Here is a 15,384-nt window from a genome sequence, read left to right as displayed (position 1 = left end):
CTTAGACAATGCAAATAGATTCTAGGATTGGCTGTTTAAATCCCAGCTTCTCATAATGCAATGGCTGGAAGGGTTCAAGAAGTATAGAGTATAATTAACTAACTGGAGACTTCTATGAATCAAAAGCTCAAGGACTTGCCCTCAGCCTTCCATGGACAAAGCCAAGGAGATGATGCGGTTCTGTCCCAGTTCTGTCAAGGATCCATCAAATTCTGAAGAGCACATACTGCAGAGTGCACAAGTGTTGCCAGCACTGAGTCCACAATGTTCCATGTCTGAGCCACATTGTTTCTGTGGAGAGCCAAGCCAATGCTACGAAGATGACTGGATCGTTGATTGGGAACCATACTACCTACCCTGTGTATTGGAGAGCTGGGACTGCCTAAGATACCGTCCCAGATTGAAGTATGCCATGAAGAGGGGCACAGAAGTCTTCCAGAGTGAGAGTCACATGGAGCCACAGGTGTCCCCAGGAGATGTGAACAAAGACAAAGATACAGAAGAGCCAGACCAACCCTCACCAAGCTTGCTCGGGGAGAAAGGGCTGGACCTTGAGACCTGTGTTGGTGGAGACTGCCCTGACCAGGATCCTGCATCTGACAGTCCCAGATGCCAAGGGTGCTGGGCATGGCTTCAAAGGACTTTTGGCTAGAAGAAGTGAAAAGGCCACCTAGAACTCTGTTTGGAGCCCATGAGCCCTGATGCCTGCTAAAACTTGCAATTAGGGGATCTTCAGTCAGCTCCTGCTACTAAAGCAAAGACACACCCAAAGGCAGCTGTATCTGCAGCCATCTGATTTTTGTTTGTTGGTTGCTTGGTTGGTTTACAGCTTTTAAAATAAAAATGTTAAAAAGCAAATTAAATTTGTGTTCTTCTCGAAATGGCCCAAGGGAAAAGATAAAGGGTGGAGTGGACACAGAAAAGGATACATTCTTTTCTTATTGTTGGTTACAGGAATAACTGGTGGTTTGCATTAAAGGAAGTCCTCAAGGGACCTTAGGCATCCTGGTTCTCCTGTGTGCTGGGCCATAAGATAGTCAGCACACAGGGAGCAATCTTGAGCACTTTGGGAAACAACTGCTCTACCAAGCTGCTCCTCCACCCCCCGCCCAATTAATCTAGGGACCACCTGCAACTTTCACTTACCCCTACGATTCTCCCGGTGTCAGGAGTGCCTGGCTAGCTCATGTGCAGCCCTCCAAACACATCTACCTTTGTCTCAGGGGAAACTCGGATGTCCTGGGTCCTTCAGGTGCATACAATATCCCAGGGGTATTTGTTTGTTCGTTCGTTTGTTTGTTTTTTCTTTAAGACACTAGTTCCCAGTAACATAGCTGTTCTGGACTCTCTATGTACAGTACACTAGACTAGTCCTGGACTCAGATTCACTTTGCCTTGACTCTCTATTATGTGGATTTGAGGCCTGTGCAACCACCTCTGTACAGGAGAGTCTTTCTAATTTTTAGCAATTTCCAGAACAAATTTCTGCATCACATGTGAACTCACCTGCAGAAACAGGACTGCCTAAGTTGGAAGGTCATGGCAGTGCTGGCCCTGACACAAAAAACCCAGCCACTTGGCCTTGAGAGGGTGTCTTTTATGTGCTTCTAGTCTTGGAAGAGTTTGAATTTTATAAGCCTTAGTTCAGCTGTTGGTCTTCCTGAAAGTTTAACCTCTCTATAGGAAATGGATCTGAGGTAGGCATGTTCACTCAGGCAGGTAGATCCCTGTGAGTTCCAGGCCAGCCTGATTTACACACAGAATTCTAGGACAAACAGGGTTATATAGTGAGAAGAACAAATAAATGAAGGAAGAGAGGGAGAGAGGGAATTTTCTCTGCCTCCAAAGCCCGGGGGTCAGACCCCACTGCCTCTTGTGGGTCATGGGTCTTGACCTCAGCATGTTGATCAAAATATACCTCTTGCTGACTGCATCAAGTTCGGTGTCTTGTGAGTTAATGGGTGTCCTCAAATTCCTGAGGCTTGGATGAGGTCCTCCCTTCGTGGGGACCTTACAGAAGCAGTCATTAAAAGTCTCCCCACCAAAAATGTTCGGGACCAGATGGTTTTAGTGCAGAATTCTATCAAACCTTCCTGGAAGACCTAATACCAATTCACTTCAAACTATTCCACAGACTAGAAACAGAAGGAACACTACCCAATCCCTTCTATGAAGCTACAATTATGCTCATACCAAAACCTCACAAAGACCCAACAAAGAAAGAGAACTACAAACCAATCTTTCTTATGAATATTGATGCAAAAATTCTCAATAAACTTCTCGAAAACTAAATCCAAGAATACATCAAAATAATCATCCATCATGATCAAGTAGGCTTTATCCCAGGAATGCAGGGATGGTTCAATATTCAGAAATCCATCAATGTAATCCACTACATAAACAAACTCAAAGAAAAAAAAAAAACACCTGATCATCTCACTAGATGCTGAGAAAGCATTTGACAAAATTCAACATCCCTTCATGTTAAAAGTCTTGAAAAGATCAGGAATTCAAGGCCCATACCTAAACATAGTAAAAGCAATATACAGCAAGACAGTAGCCAACATCAAACTAAATGGAGAGAAACTAAGCTCAGGGACTAGACAAGGCTGCCCACTCTCACCCTACCTATTCAATATAGTACTGGAATTCCTAGCCAAAGCAATTAGACAACAAAAGGAAGTCAAAGGGGATACAAATAGGAAAGGAAGAAGTCAAAATTTCACTATTTGCAGATGATGTGATAGTATACTTAAGTGACCCTAAAACTTCCACCAGAGAACTCCTAAATCGGATAAACAACTTCAATAATGTGGCTGGATATAAAGTCAACTCAAACAATCAGTAGCCTTCTTCTAGTCAAAGAATAAACAGGCTGAGATAGAAATTAGGGAAATGACACCCTTCACAATAGTCACAAATAATATAAAATATCTTGGAGTGGATCCAACCAAGTACCTGAAAGATCTGTATGTCAAGAACTTCAAATCTCTGAAGAAAAAAATCAAAAAAATTTCAGAAGATGGAAAGGTCTCCCATGCTCCTGGATTGGTAGGATTAATTTAGTAAAAATGGCCATCTTGCCAAAAGCAATCTACAGATTTAATGCAATCCCCATGAAAATTTCAAGTCAATTCTTCATAGAAATAGAAAGAGCAATTTGCAAATTCATTTGGGATAACAAAAACCCCAGGATAGCCAGAACTATTCTCAACAATAAAAGAACTTCTGGGGGAATCACCATCCCTGACCTCAAACTGTACTGCAGAGCAAGAGTGATAAAAACTGCATGGTATTGGTACAGAGACAGGCAGGAAGATCAATGGAATAGAATTGAAGATCCAGAAATGAACCTACACACCTCTGGTCACTTGATCTTTGAGAAAGGAGCTAAAACCATCCAGTGGAAAAAGGACAGCATTTTCAACAAATGGTTCTGGTTCAACGGGAGGTCAGCATGTAGAAGAATGCAACTTAATCCATTCTTATCCCCTTGTACAAAGCTAAAGTCCAAGTGGATAAAGGACCTTTACATAAAACCAGATGCACTGAAACTAATAGAAGAGAAGGTGGGGAAGACCCTCGAATACCTAGGCACATGGGGAAAAGTTCCTGAACAGAACACCAATGGCTTATGCTCTAAGATCAAGAATTGAAAAATGGGACCTCATAAAATTGCAAAGCTTCTGTAAAGCAAAGGACACTGTCAACATGACAAAACGGCAACCAACAGATTGGGAAAAGATCATTACCAATCCTACATCACATTTAGGGCTAATATCCAATATATACAAAGAACTCAAGAAATTAAACTCCAGACAACCAAATAAACGTATTAAAAAATGGGGTTCAGAGATAAACAAAGAATTCTCAGCTGAGGAAACTCGAATGGCCAAGAAGCACCTTAAGAAATACTCAACATCCTTAGTCATCAGGGAAATGCAAATCAAAACAACCCTGAGATACCACCTCACATCAGTCAGAATGGCTAAGATCAAAAATTCAGGTGATAGTAGATGCTGTCGAGGATGTGGAGAAAGAGAAACACTCCTCCATTGTTGGTGGGATTGCAAGCTGGTACAACCACTCTGGAAATCAGTCTGGCAGTTCCTCAGAAAATTGGACATAGCATTACCTGAGGACCCATCTGTACAAAGCCTGGGCATATACCCAAAAGATGCTCCAACATATAGCAAGGACATATGCTCCGCTATGTTCATAGCACCCTTATTTATAATAGCCAGAAGCTGGAAAGAACCCAGATGTCCTTCAACAGAGGAATGGATACAAAAAAAAAAAAAAAACTGGTACATTTACACAATGGAATATTATTCAGCTATTAAAAATAATGAATTTGAGAAATTCTTAGATAAATGGATGGAACTAGAAAATATCATCCTGAGAGAGGTAACCCAATCACAAAAGAACACACATGGTATTTACTCACTGATAAGTGGATATTAGCCCAAAAGCTTGAAATAGTGAAGATTCAACTCAGAGACCACAGAAAGCTCATGAAAAGGAAGAAGGAAGACCAAGTGTGGATACCTCAGTCCTACTTAGAAGGAGTAACAAAATACTCAAGGGAGCAAATATAGAGACAAAGTGTGGGACAGAAACTGAAGGAGGGGCCGTCTGGAGACCATTCCACCTGGGTATCCATCCCATGTGCAGTCACCAAAGGTAGACACTGATGTGGATGTCAGGAAGTACATGCTGACAAGAGCCTCATATAGCTGACTCCTTAAAGGTCTGCGAGAGTCTGACATATTCAGAGGCAGAGACTCACAGCTAACCACTGATCTGATCAAGGGTTTCCCAATGGAGGAGTTAGAGAGAAGACTGAAGGAGCTGAAACTGTTTGTGGCCCCATGAGGAGAGCAACAATACCAACCAACCAGAGCTCCCCAGGGTCTAAACCACCAGCCTGGGAACACATAGAGAGGGACCCATGGCTCCATCTGTATAAGTAGGGAGGATGGCCTTGTGGGTCATGGGTGGTAGAGGACATCCTTGATCCCATGAAGGATCCTGAAACCTGGTGTTCACAAATCCACAAAATAGAAAAGAAGTGAAAAAGGCAAAAGTTGTTTCTTAGCGTATATAAAACAGAAACCACACACCAAGGAGAAGAGGAGCAAGAAGAGAACTGTGCTGCCAGGGATGTTAGTAATCTCCAAAAATAACAGACAGCAGCCAATCTGATGTAACTCATAGTAGGGTCTTTATTTTATTTGAGTTAGCTTGGGCCCTTGCAATGAGCTGCTGTCATGCAGGAAGGTTTCTTTTGTTGGAGGGCAAAGCAGGAGCCAGAGCCAAGGAAGAAGTGCTGGAAAGAAGCCAAAAGTCTCCACAGGCAGACCCTCAGTTCTGTTTTGGAGTCTCAGCCCTGGGACTTCTTACAGCACAGGGTGCTGTGGTGCTGGCATTCCAGTTGCTGGCAACCTCAGGGCTCACACACTGGACCCCTTCTCTAGTAGCTGTGACTTGTCTGCGAGTTCTTCGAGGCTGTCAGCAGGTGAACTTGGTACATGATTTTGTTTCTCCGTGCATTGCTGACAGGAGTGGACTCTGCCAGGCAGGCAGAGGTGGGATTTTGTGTGGATTGAGGCTTGGAAGGTGTGTTCTTAAATGCTGACCAAAATGCCTTGCGCTCAGGTACAAGGATGTAGGAGATGCCATGCAGGTGTTGAGGTTTCAGGTTTGTTTTCTTTTGCCCTCTGGGGATTCCAACGTTTTTAAAAACCAGATTTCATATTGTTTTCTGTCCATAAATAACCTTTTCAGCCAGGCAATTTTGCCAAGACTTGGGACACCCTCCATTCTCCAGGAGACAACAAACTCAGTGCAAACAGAAATCTTCATCGCAGCTGCTTTCCTTTCTGTTCCACTAAGGTTTTCAGGATCTGCACAGACCAGAGCTCTAGTGTCATTCTGTCTCAGCTCCTCTTTTCCATCTTGCTGTCACTTCCCAGGTTGCCTAGAGGCCAAGGCCCAAGACTACACTTGACAGACAGGGAAAACACAGGACCACCCCGGGTGACTCACTCACACACCCCGAGTTTTAGGTGACTCCTGCAATCCTGGGCAAGTCCATAGTTCATGCTCCTGTCTGCTTGTCCACACTTGTAGGGGCCACAGCTGGAGCCAGGTCAATGAAGGAGCTAGAAGCTCAAAGTCTTCCTAGATCTGCAGCTGTGCCTCTGAGCTTGGCAGGCCACTTCTTCCCAGCAGGGGTCGCTGTGGGGCTGCTCTTCCCCCAGAGACCAATTTGTTTTAGGGTGCTACATCTAGAGGAGCCTTGACATTCTAGAGCACTCCTGATCCCTTGATCTTCTCCAGCCTAGTTTGGCATCTACAAGCATGGCCCCAGGAGGCCTCCATTGTTCTGTTGCAGAGTACTATTATCAAGAGATGCTTGTCCCTGCTCCAGAATGCAGCATATTGTCTCAAGACATTTACTTTCACCTGTTGATGGTGTCTGCTGGGAAACTATGCTCCTCTGGAAAATGGACACAACCAGGGTCTGAGGAAAACTAGTGTTCTCTGGAAATTCATGCCCTAATGTGTGAAGTTAAAGTGGTAAGCCAAGGAAACAGCTGAGATGACACTGTATAAATTCAGCCTTCACTTCCTTTGCTTTCATGATCTAACAAAAAAGATGATCCTTCTCATGAAGCCTAAATTTTTCATAAAATCAGCCTTTCAAGTTTAAAGTCTGTTCTGTAAATAGATGTTGAATCTGTAACAACCAGTCAATCATACTCAGAAAAAACTCAATCTATTTAATGAGGTCATAAATATTTAAGGTTTTACCACCCCAGTTTGATTCCATTTGCTTTGCCCAGATAGTTCTCAGCCCTCTATTCCACCCTTCAATGTTCACACATTTATGATTTCCTGGGCCTTGACCATGGTCTAGATGTAGTCACCAAAATAATTAAAGTAAACTACATTAATAAGAAACATATAGGCAAAAACTAATGGACAAAATTATGTCTATGAACATTTCATGGTTTCCATGATCATTATGTAACTTTGATATCAATTTGTGGTTCTTTCTTGAAAACCTTTGTACCTCTGAGCTTGGTTTTCATAGACTTTTCAGAGTCACAAGACTGATCTTTATCTGGTCATCAATATACAGGATTTAAAACACTTACTTGACTTCATTAATTATGATGACTTCATTAATATGGATGTCAATCACTGATATCTGGAGTTATTACTAAGATCATCCTTAAATCACTATTGACTTGTACCAAAACAACCCTCTTCATTTGAGCAAAACATGAATTTACTTAATGTAGAGTCAGTCCTTTATGTAAAATAATGTTCAAGCTTTAAACAAAAATCTAATCAGTTTGATAATCAGAATGGATCCAGATGAACAGTTCTCCTGAACCTAGTATAACAGAACCTGTAGCTTCCCATGTGAGCTCAAGGAGGTGACCTTTGGTCTTCTGCAAGAACAGTAAGTGCTCTTAGGTGCTGAGCTATTTATCCAGTCCCCAGTCATTTTGCTTATCCAAAGAATTCTGTTCTTGAAGAGGTTTTACTAGTGTATTGTGCAAGTCTGCAACTAGAGAAGGGAACAAAGGCAGAGATAAGGCAGGCAGTCAAAGCAATACTTTCATTCTTTTTTTTTCTTTGTGGGGAGCTGACAGAAAGCAGCTATCATTCTTGCAGCCATCTTGAGCCATATACCATGACCAGAGACTTGATTACATTAGGCTACAACAACTGAGCACACTGTGATAACACCTTGTTTTAGATTCCCAGGATATTCCCTTGGGTGTGTGAGACTTAAAGGTGTGTGACTTAAGGGTGTGACTTAGAGATCACATTTAGAGACAAGACCCAAGGGCATGATTTAAAGGTGTGACTTAGAGGCATGGCTTAGAAGTGAGACATATAAAAGGCAAGAAACACTAGGAACAGAGAATCAGACACTTCAGAGAGTACAATTTGGAGTAGGAATTAAGCATTAGGACAGTACAACTTAGAGTACAACTTGGAGTAGGAATTAGGCATTGAGGAAGAAGACACTAGGAACTTGGAGGCACTAGGGACTAGGAACTAGGGACTAGGAACTAGGGACTAGGAACTCAAGACTTGGGACTTGGACTAGAAAGAGAGACTGAAGAATAAACGGGATTGAATCACACTCTGTCTGGTCTCCATTCTTCACGTCTACCCTCACTCTCTCTTGCTGAACCCCAACCCGAAGACTTGAGCAGCATGGGGCAGTGCAGGCTCTAACAATTTAGCCCCAAGGCTTTTGGCAGTGCAGGTTCCAACACTGACAGAATGGTCGGAGACATTTTGACCCCCAAACGTGGGGTAGTACACTTCTCAACATTTTTGAAGCCCAAGAGTGAAGCAGCTCAGGCTGCAACATTTCTTTCTTTCTTTCTTTCTTTCTTTCTTTCTTTCTTTCTTTCTTTCCTTCTTTCTTTGTTTTTTTTCTTTCTTTCTTTTAGACAGAGTGTCCTGAAGCCCAGACTGACTTTGAAAGCCTGATCCCCCTGCCTCCACCTCCTGAGGTTGCAGGTATATACACTCACACCTTTCTTATACATGGGATGTCCTTAAACCAGGGATCATCAGCCATTTTTAAAAATCTTGTTTGGGATGTGCCTCAAAACAGAATGGGTGCAACTCATACCCAAGTGGACTAGATAACTATGCTGAAATCCCTGGATGTCAGCTGCTGAGTGACAGAAGTCAATCAGGACAATGAGGAGGGGCCCACTGTCTTTCCTTTTCCCCTTGATTTCCTTAGTAGCTTTCCTATTTCAATGTAGTGTCAATTTATGTCTTTACCTTTCAGTATGCCCACCTTTCTGTCTTTCCTTTTCTCTTCTGAGACAGTCTCATGTAGCAGGGTAGACTCTACTTTGCTATATAGCTGGAGCTGACAAAGGATGCCAATGATGGCTATTCTTGACTATCAACTTGATTACATCAACTCTAACTAAAATTTAAAAATGGAGAGCACACTTGGGAGGGATTTTCCACTTAACTTGATTGAACAAGGAAGATCCATGTCAAATGTGGAATTTTTATTTTTAATTTTTCATTTTATTTATTTCATGGGCATTGGTGTTTTGTCTGTATGTATGTCTGGGGTGAGGGTGTCAGATTCCTCTGTAATTGGAGTTCTAGACAGTTGCGAGATGCCACATGGTTGCTGGGAATTGAAGCCAGATCCTCTGGAAGAGCAGCCAAGTGATCTTAACTACATAGTCTTCTCTCCTGCGCCTTTAATCTGGAACTTGCGGTAGGAAGACACACCCTTAATTTGGGCCACACCTTCTGCTGATAACTCAGATAAATAAAACTTGGAAAAAGAAAACCCTGGCTTTTTGCTCTGGACTTGCTAGCAAGTGTATTCCTTCTGTGGCATTAGAGACTACTTTGGGATTCCAGCTTCTACTGAAGACCAGCTGAGTCATTGAGGCTTGGGGACTGAGAATCTTTGGATTCTTGGATTTTCCATTCATAGTCAGACATCATTAGATTAGCTGGAGCACATCCTAGTCTTTTGGAGACCAGAGTGACTTCCAACTCAGAAGACTGGACTTGAGAATTTGCAAACCATCAGGGGTCAGCACAGTGCCTAGCACAAGGAATCCTTTGGCACAATGTCCTGTGTGCACTATAAATTTTTCTCTAAACTCACCTATTGCACCATCACCTTTGATGGGCTCCATATCTCCCTCTGCGATTTAAAGAAGCAGATTATGGGGAGAGAAAAGCTGAAAGCTACCTACAGTGATCTGCAGATCACCAATGCAGAGACAGAAGAATATACTGATGTTAATGCACTAATTCCTAAAAATTCATCTGTAATAGTCAGAAGAATTCCTGTCGGAGGTGTTAAGTCTACAAGCAAGACACGTGTTATAAGTCAAACTAGACCAGTGATGGGAACTACAAAAGCAGTTGGTGACTCTTCTGCATCTCTTTCTCTGGCCCAGCTTACAAAGACTGTCAATCTGGCTGAAGCCAATGCTTCTGAGGAAGACAAAATTAAAGCAATGATGTTGCAATCTGGCCATGAATACAACCCAATCAATTACATGAAGAAAAGTCTGGTAGGTCTGCCACCTCCATCGTACACCTGTTTTCGTTTTGGGAAACCTGGTCATTATATTAAGAATTGCCCAACAAATGGGGATAAGAACTTTGCAACTGGTCCTAGCATCAAAAAGAGCACTGGAATTCCTACAAGTTTTATGATGGAAGTGAAAGATCCTAACATGAAAGGTGCAATGCTCACCAACAGTGGAAAATATGCAATACCGATTATAGATGCAGAGGCCTATGCAATTGGGAAGAAAGAGAAACCACCCTTCTTACCAGAGGAACCATCCCCATCTTCAGAAGAAGGTGATCCTATCCCAGAGGAGCTCTTGTGCCTCATCTGCAAAGACATTCCTACAGATGCAGTTGTGATTCCATGCTGTGGAAACAGTTACTGTGATGAATGTATAAGAACAGCCCTCCTGGAGTCCGATGAACATACATGTCCAACATGTCATGAAAATGATGTTTCTCCTGATGCTTTAGTTGCCAACAAGTCTTTACGGCAGGCTGTTAATAACTTTAAAAATAAAACTGGCTATACAAAAAGACTACGAAAACAGTTACCTCCACACCCAACACCAACACCAACACCAACACCAACACCAACACCAACACCAACACCAACACCAACACCAACACCAAGACCACTCATTCAGCAGAACCTGCAGCCTCTGATGAGATCTTCCATATCAATACAGCAGGATCCTTTGAAGATTCCAGTGACATCTTCAGCTAACCCAACTCCTTCTATATCTTCATTAACGTCAAATCCATCTTCCTTGGCCCCTTATGTGCATGGAAACCCATCTTCTGCCCCAGCTCCAATACCAGGCAGAGGCAAGAGCTGGAAATTCGGTTCCAGGTCCAGATTTCATGAATTCCACCAATCTAGGTCAAGGTCAACTCCCTATAGACTATATCACTCCTGATCCAGATCTCCTCAAGCATTTAGGGGACAGTCTCCCACTAAACACAATATACCTCAAGGAGAAACAGAATGTGAGTATTTTCATAGATACAGTGAAGGTCTACCCCCTTATGACACCAAAGCCTATTATGGGCAGAGTGTTGACTTTAGAGACCCATTTGAGAAAGAATGCTACCAGGAATGGGAGAGGTAATATGGACAGTGGTATGAGAAGTACTACAAAGGGTACACAGTGGAAGTGCAGTCAAGACCCTTGGCCAACAGAGAAGACATTTGGAGACAGTGGCTGAAACTTCAGGAGACTTTGGGGTCCTCAAGAAGTAGAAGCTACATCCACAAGAAGGGTTCAATGGGCTCTGAACCAGCCAAGAGATGACAGCACACAGCTTTGCAGACATGCTTGCCCCTGGTGAATTCTGGAAAGACATCCAAGCAATGTGGAGAGAATACACCTTGAAATCCTTCAATATACTACTCACTGGCAGGAGCCAGAGAAAAACTCAGGAAGAGCCTCATGCTGCCTCTGTGAACTTCAGAGCTGGGACTGTGCCCCACATGACCAGGAGTCTGGAAGTCTATCTTGTCCTCCTGACTGTTCAATTGATTTGTTAAGGAATATTTTCTTAAGTCTATGTAGAATGATTGCCTTCTGATGGACAGTGTACATAATTAAAATCTTTCCTCTCCACCACCTTCCTGTGTAAGTGTTTTTCAGGGGTAAAATCAGGACTGGAGTCTGGGGTTGGAAGTGGTCACTAATCAAGTCAGAGGAATTTCCCTGCAGGTGGAGTTTCACTAGAAGTGGGATGTGGACACTAACAGGCTTGGTAGGGACACAAGCATGGCCCACCCACCTGGGTTTCTTGTATTGATTTCCAGAAGAGGGCAGAGTGGAGCAGTGGGAAAGGGGGTGAAGGTGGAGTCTGCAAGTGATCTGCAGGTTACAATGACAAAAAGGAACAATATGTTTCCAGGGTTTTTTGTGAACTAGAACTTTCAACTGTATCATTTGCAAAGCTCTTTTTTTGGTTTTTATTTCTCTCTCTCTCTCTCTCTCTCTCTCTCTCTCTCTCTCTCTCTCTTTCTCTCTGTCTCTCTCTCTTATTGCTCTATGGTTTCAATGCTAGATCTTGGCAGTGTAGCCAATATCTGGTAACTTTTATTCTGTTTTGCAATTTTGAGATTACTGTTTATTAAGAACATGTTTCTACTCTTTTCTCTTTCCAAACCCTCCCATGCATACATCTCAGCTCTCTTTTAAATTCCTAGCCAATTTGTTCTTTAATTGCTATTGCATGAATATTTTTATTTATACAGATATTAGTAAGTATAACCTAAATGTTTTTAAATTTTATACTGCGTGGGGAGCCGAAAGAAGGTGGCTATCACCCTAGCAGCCATTTGAGCCATATACCCTGAGAAGAGACTGGATTTCATCAGCCTACAACAGCTGAGCACACTCTGATAACATCAGAAGAAGGGAGGGGCTGATGGGGAGAAAGAGATGCTAAGTTGGGTGGAGGGGAGTCCATGAACTGTGAGAGGACCTGAGGGGGACACTCTGGGGGCACTGCGTTCTGTAGCAGCACCTGGTCCTTGTTTTGATGCAACATTGTCTTGAATCCAGGTGGGAAGCAGATGGGGTGACAAGACTAGTGGTTAGAGACCTAACAGTCACTGTGTGGATCTCTGAAGCCAGCTTTGGCTGGTGCTTAAGACTGCCTTCTGTGCACCGTGTGGCTGCAGCAGCCTGGTTCTGCTGCAGGCATCAGCAGCAGGCCAAGGGGATAAGTGGCCTCTTCTACCTGGCTGTGGCGTGCTCAGTCCAGAGCCTGGCTGCATCTAATCTTGGCTCCTCACGTTTCCTCAGCCATTGGATGGGGATGTATGGAGATGGAGAATGAGAGCTGTCCCTGGGGAGCTGAGGGACAACTGCAACTCTCTGGGTGGAATCAGGAGAAAGGCACAGTCTGTAGGACCTGCAGAGAAAAAGACAGAGGTCAAAATGTTGGGATCATTGGTCCACTTCTGGATTCTGCGTCAGGTGCTCATTTCCAGTGTGAACTCAAGACCCTCAATGTGAGGTCTTTGGATGTAGTTCAGCTGGTACATTGTTTGCCTAGCATGCATGAATTCCTGGGTATGACCTCCAACAACACATAAGGGTGGCATGCTGGCACAAGCCTGTAATCCCTGTGGGGATATAAGGAGCTTGAGGCTAGCCTGGGTTCCATGAGTCTGTCTCAAAACTTCAAAGACTAGCAGTTTGTCACCTTTGAGGTCAGAAAAACTGGCAAGGTGCTGTAGAGCAGGTTAGAAAAGTGGAGATTATGGCCTGAAAGAAGGAGAGACTGAGGGGAAATGAGCAGCAAAGTGCATTGAGGGCCAAAATGGTGAAAGGACTGGAGAGGAATGTGCAGTGCTTTACCACTGTGCATGCTTTCCACTGTTTCTAAAGACACTTCACCAAATAGGAGACCTGGAAGAGAAAGCAGAGTCACAAAACAGTCTATCTACCCTCCTCCCACCCCCACACTCTGACGCCTAAACTGACTCTGACCCAGTATTCCAGTCTGAGCTGTGCCCTCAGTCTTTTTTGCTGGTACACAGAGCTCTTCTGTAGTATAGGGTTTTGTCCTAATCCTGATACACAGATTTTGTAACCATCCTGGTTTCCTGGCTTGCTGGTTCCCCTGGCCTCTTGTCACCCTCAACACCTCAACCCTCAATCCTTCTCCCTCAGCCTGGCCTTGGCTGAGAAGGATTATCAGAGCCAGTGGCAGCAACAGTAGGGCCAGCTAGTAAAAGGCTCCAAAAGACTGAGGCTTTGCCTAAGGGGCAAAGCCCCGGTGGGAGCTGAGGGGCTCCTTCCCTGAAAGCAGCTCTCACTCTCTGGCATCAAAAGCCTATGTCACAGAGGTCAGATAATGACATCATATATTCTGCCTTCTCCTCACCCTCAATGCTCTAAGTGTTTCTCGGTGACATGCAAAGGCTGTTTTGGTCAAAATTTTCAGATGGAATTGTTTGATGTACACCCACAAACCTAGCTCTGCTTGTCTGCTCTTAACATGTACAGCTCTCATCAATCTCCAGGAGGCAGGGCTGAGCCTTGCAACTTCTTCATTGGCTGCTGTCTGAGGGAAGTAACTGCTCCATACCCTTTCATCTTTGGAATATTACTGTATATTTTAATAGCTACTTCAAAAGATTTTGTTTATTTAGATGTATGTCGCATGCTTGCATGTGCACTGGAAGGCCTGAAGAGGATTGGATCACCTAGAGCTAGAGTTTTAGACACTTGTGAGTTGCCTGATATGAGTGCTAGGATCTGAATTCCAGGCCTCACAAGCAGCAAGTGCTTTTAACCACTGAACACCTTTTCAGCCCTTTAGTTGTTTTCTTTTTTAAAACGTTTTATTAAATGGTTTATTTTCTAATTTTATGTGTATTGGTGTTTCACCTGTATAAATATATGAGAGTGTGTCTCAGGGTTTCTATTGCTGTGACTACCATGACCAAAAACATGTTGGGGAGGAAAGTTTTTATTTGGCTTATACATCCAGATCATAGTCCATCACTGAAAGAAGTCAGGGCAGGAACTGAAGCAGGAATGAAAGGAGGAGCTGATACAGATGCTGTAGAGGGATACTGCTTACTGGCTTGCTACATATGGCTTGCTCAGCCTGCTTTCTTATAGAATTCAGGACCACCAGCCCAGGGGTAGCACCACCCACCATGGGCTAGGCTCTCCCCCATCAATCTCTAATTGAGAAAATGCCTTACAGTTAGAGCTGATGGAAACATTTCCTCAACTGAGGTTCCTTTCTCTCTGATGACTCTAGCTTGTGTCAAAATTTTTTGACACACAAAATCAGCCAGTACAGGGCATCACATCCCTTGGAACTGGAGTCATAGACAGTTGTGGGCCAGCTTGTGGGCTCTGGGAATTGAGTGCTCTGGAGGAACAGTTAATGTCTTAACCACTGCATTCTCTCTACAGAAAGTGAGAAGTTTCCTATGAAAGCTATGTAAGGGGAGAAGTGGAAAGGTCCTAAGTGGAGAAAAGAAAACTTCTATCAGGAAAAGGGAAAAGTTCTATTCTATATGCTACTCTAAGTGGGGATAGGCAAAAATTGTATTCTATGTCTCCATTGTATCTGCCTCTCATCTCTTTGTCCTCAGTGCTTATGCATCTTTCAGAATGCATGATCACATGTTGCAGGGTTCATCACAAGTTAACACCAAGGGTCAAATCATGGGATGAGGTGGAGGTTTGCAACAGAGAATGTTTACATGCATGTCCATTGGGAGTGATTGTCTGGATAAACATCCATCACCTGTCAGCACCATGGGTTCACTGA

General features: G+C 43.4%; 1 pseudogene; it reads left to right on the top strand.

Annotated features, from left to right (window-relative positions):
* Positions 1 to 9,929: 9,929 nt before the first annotated feature.
* LOC117723802 (E3 ubiquitin-protein ligase RBBP6 pseudogene) lies at positions 9,930 to 12,924 on the top strand (annotated as a pseudogene).
* The last annotated feature ends 2,460 nt before the right edge of the window (positions 12,925 to 15,384 follow it).

The sequence above is a fragment of the Arvicanthis niloticus genome, chromosome 19 (genome assembly GCF_011762505.2).
Source record: "Arvicanthis niloticus isolate mArvNil1 chromosome 19, mArvNil1.pat.X, whole genome shotgun sequence".
NCBI lineage: Eukaryota > Metazoa > Chordata > Mammalia > Rodentia > Muridae > Arvicanthis > Arvicanthis niloticus.
The sequence above is the reverse complement of the archived record's forward strand: the minus strand, read 5'-3'. Positions and strand labels throughout refer to the sequence as shown.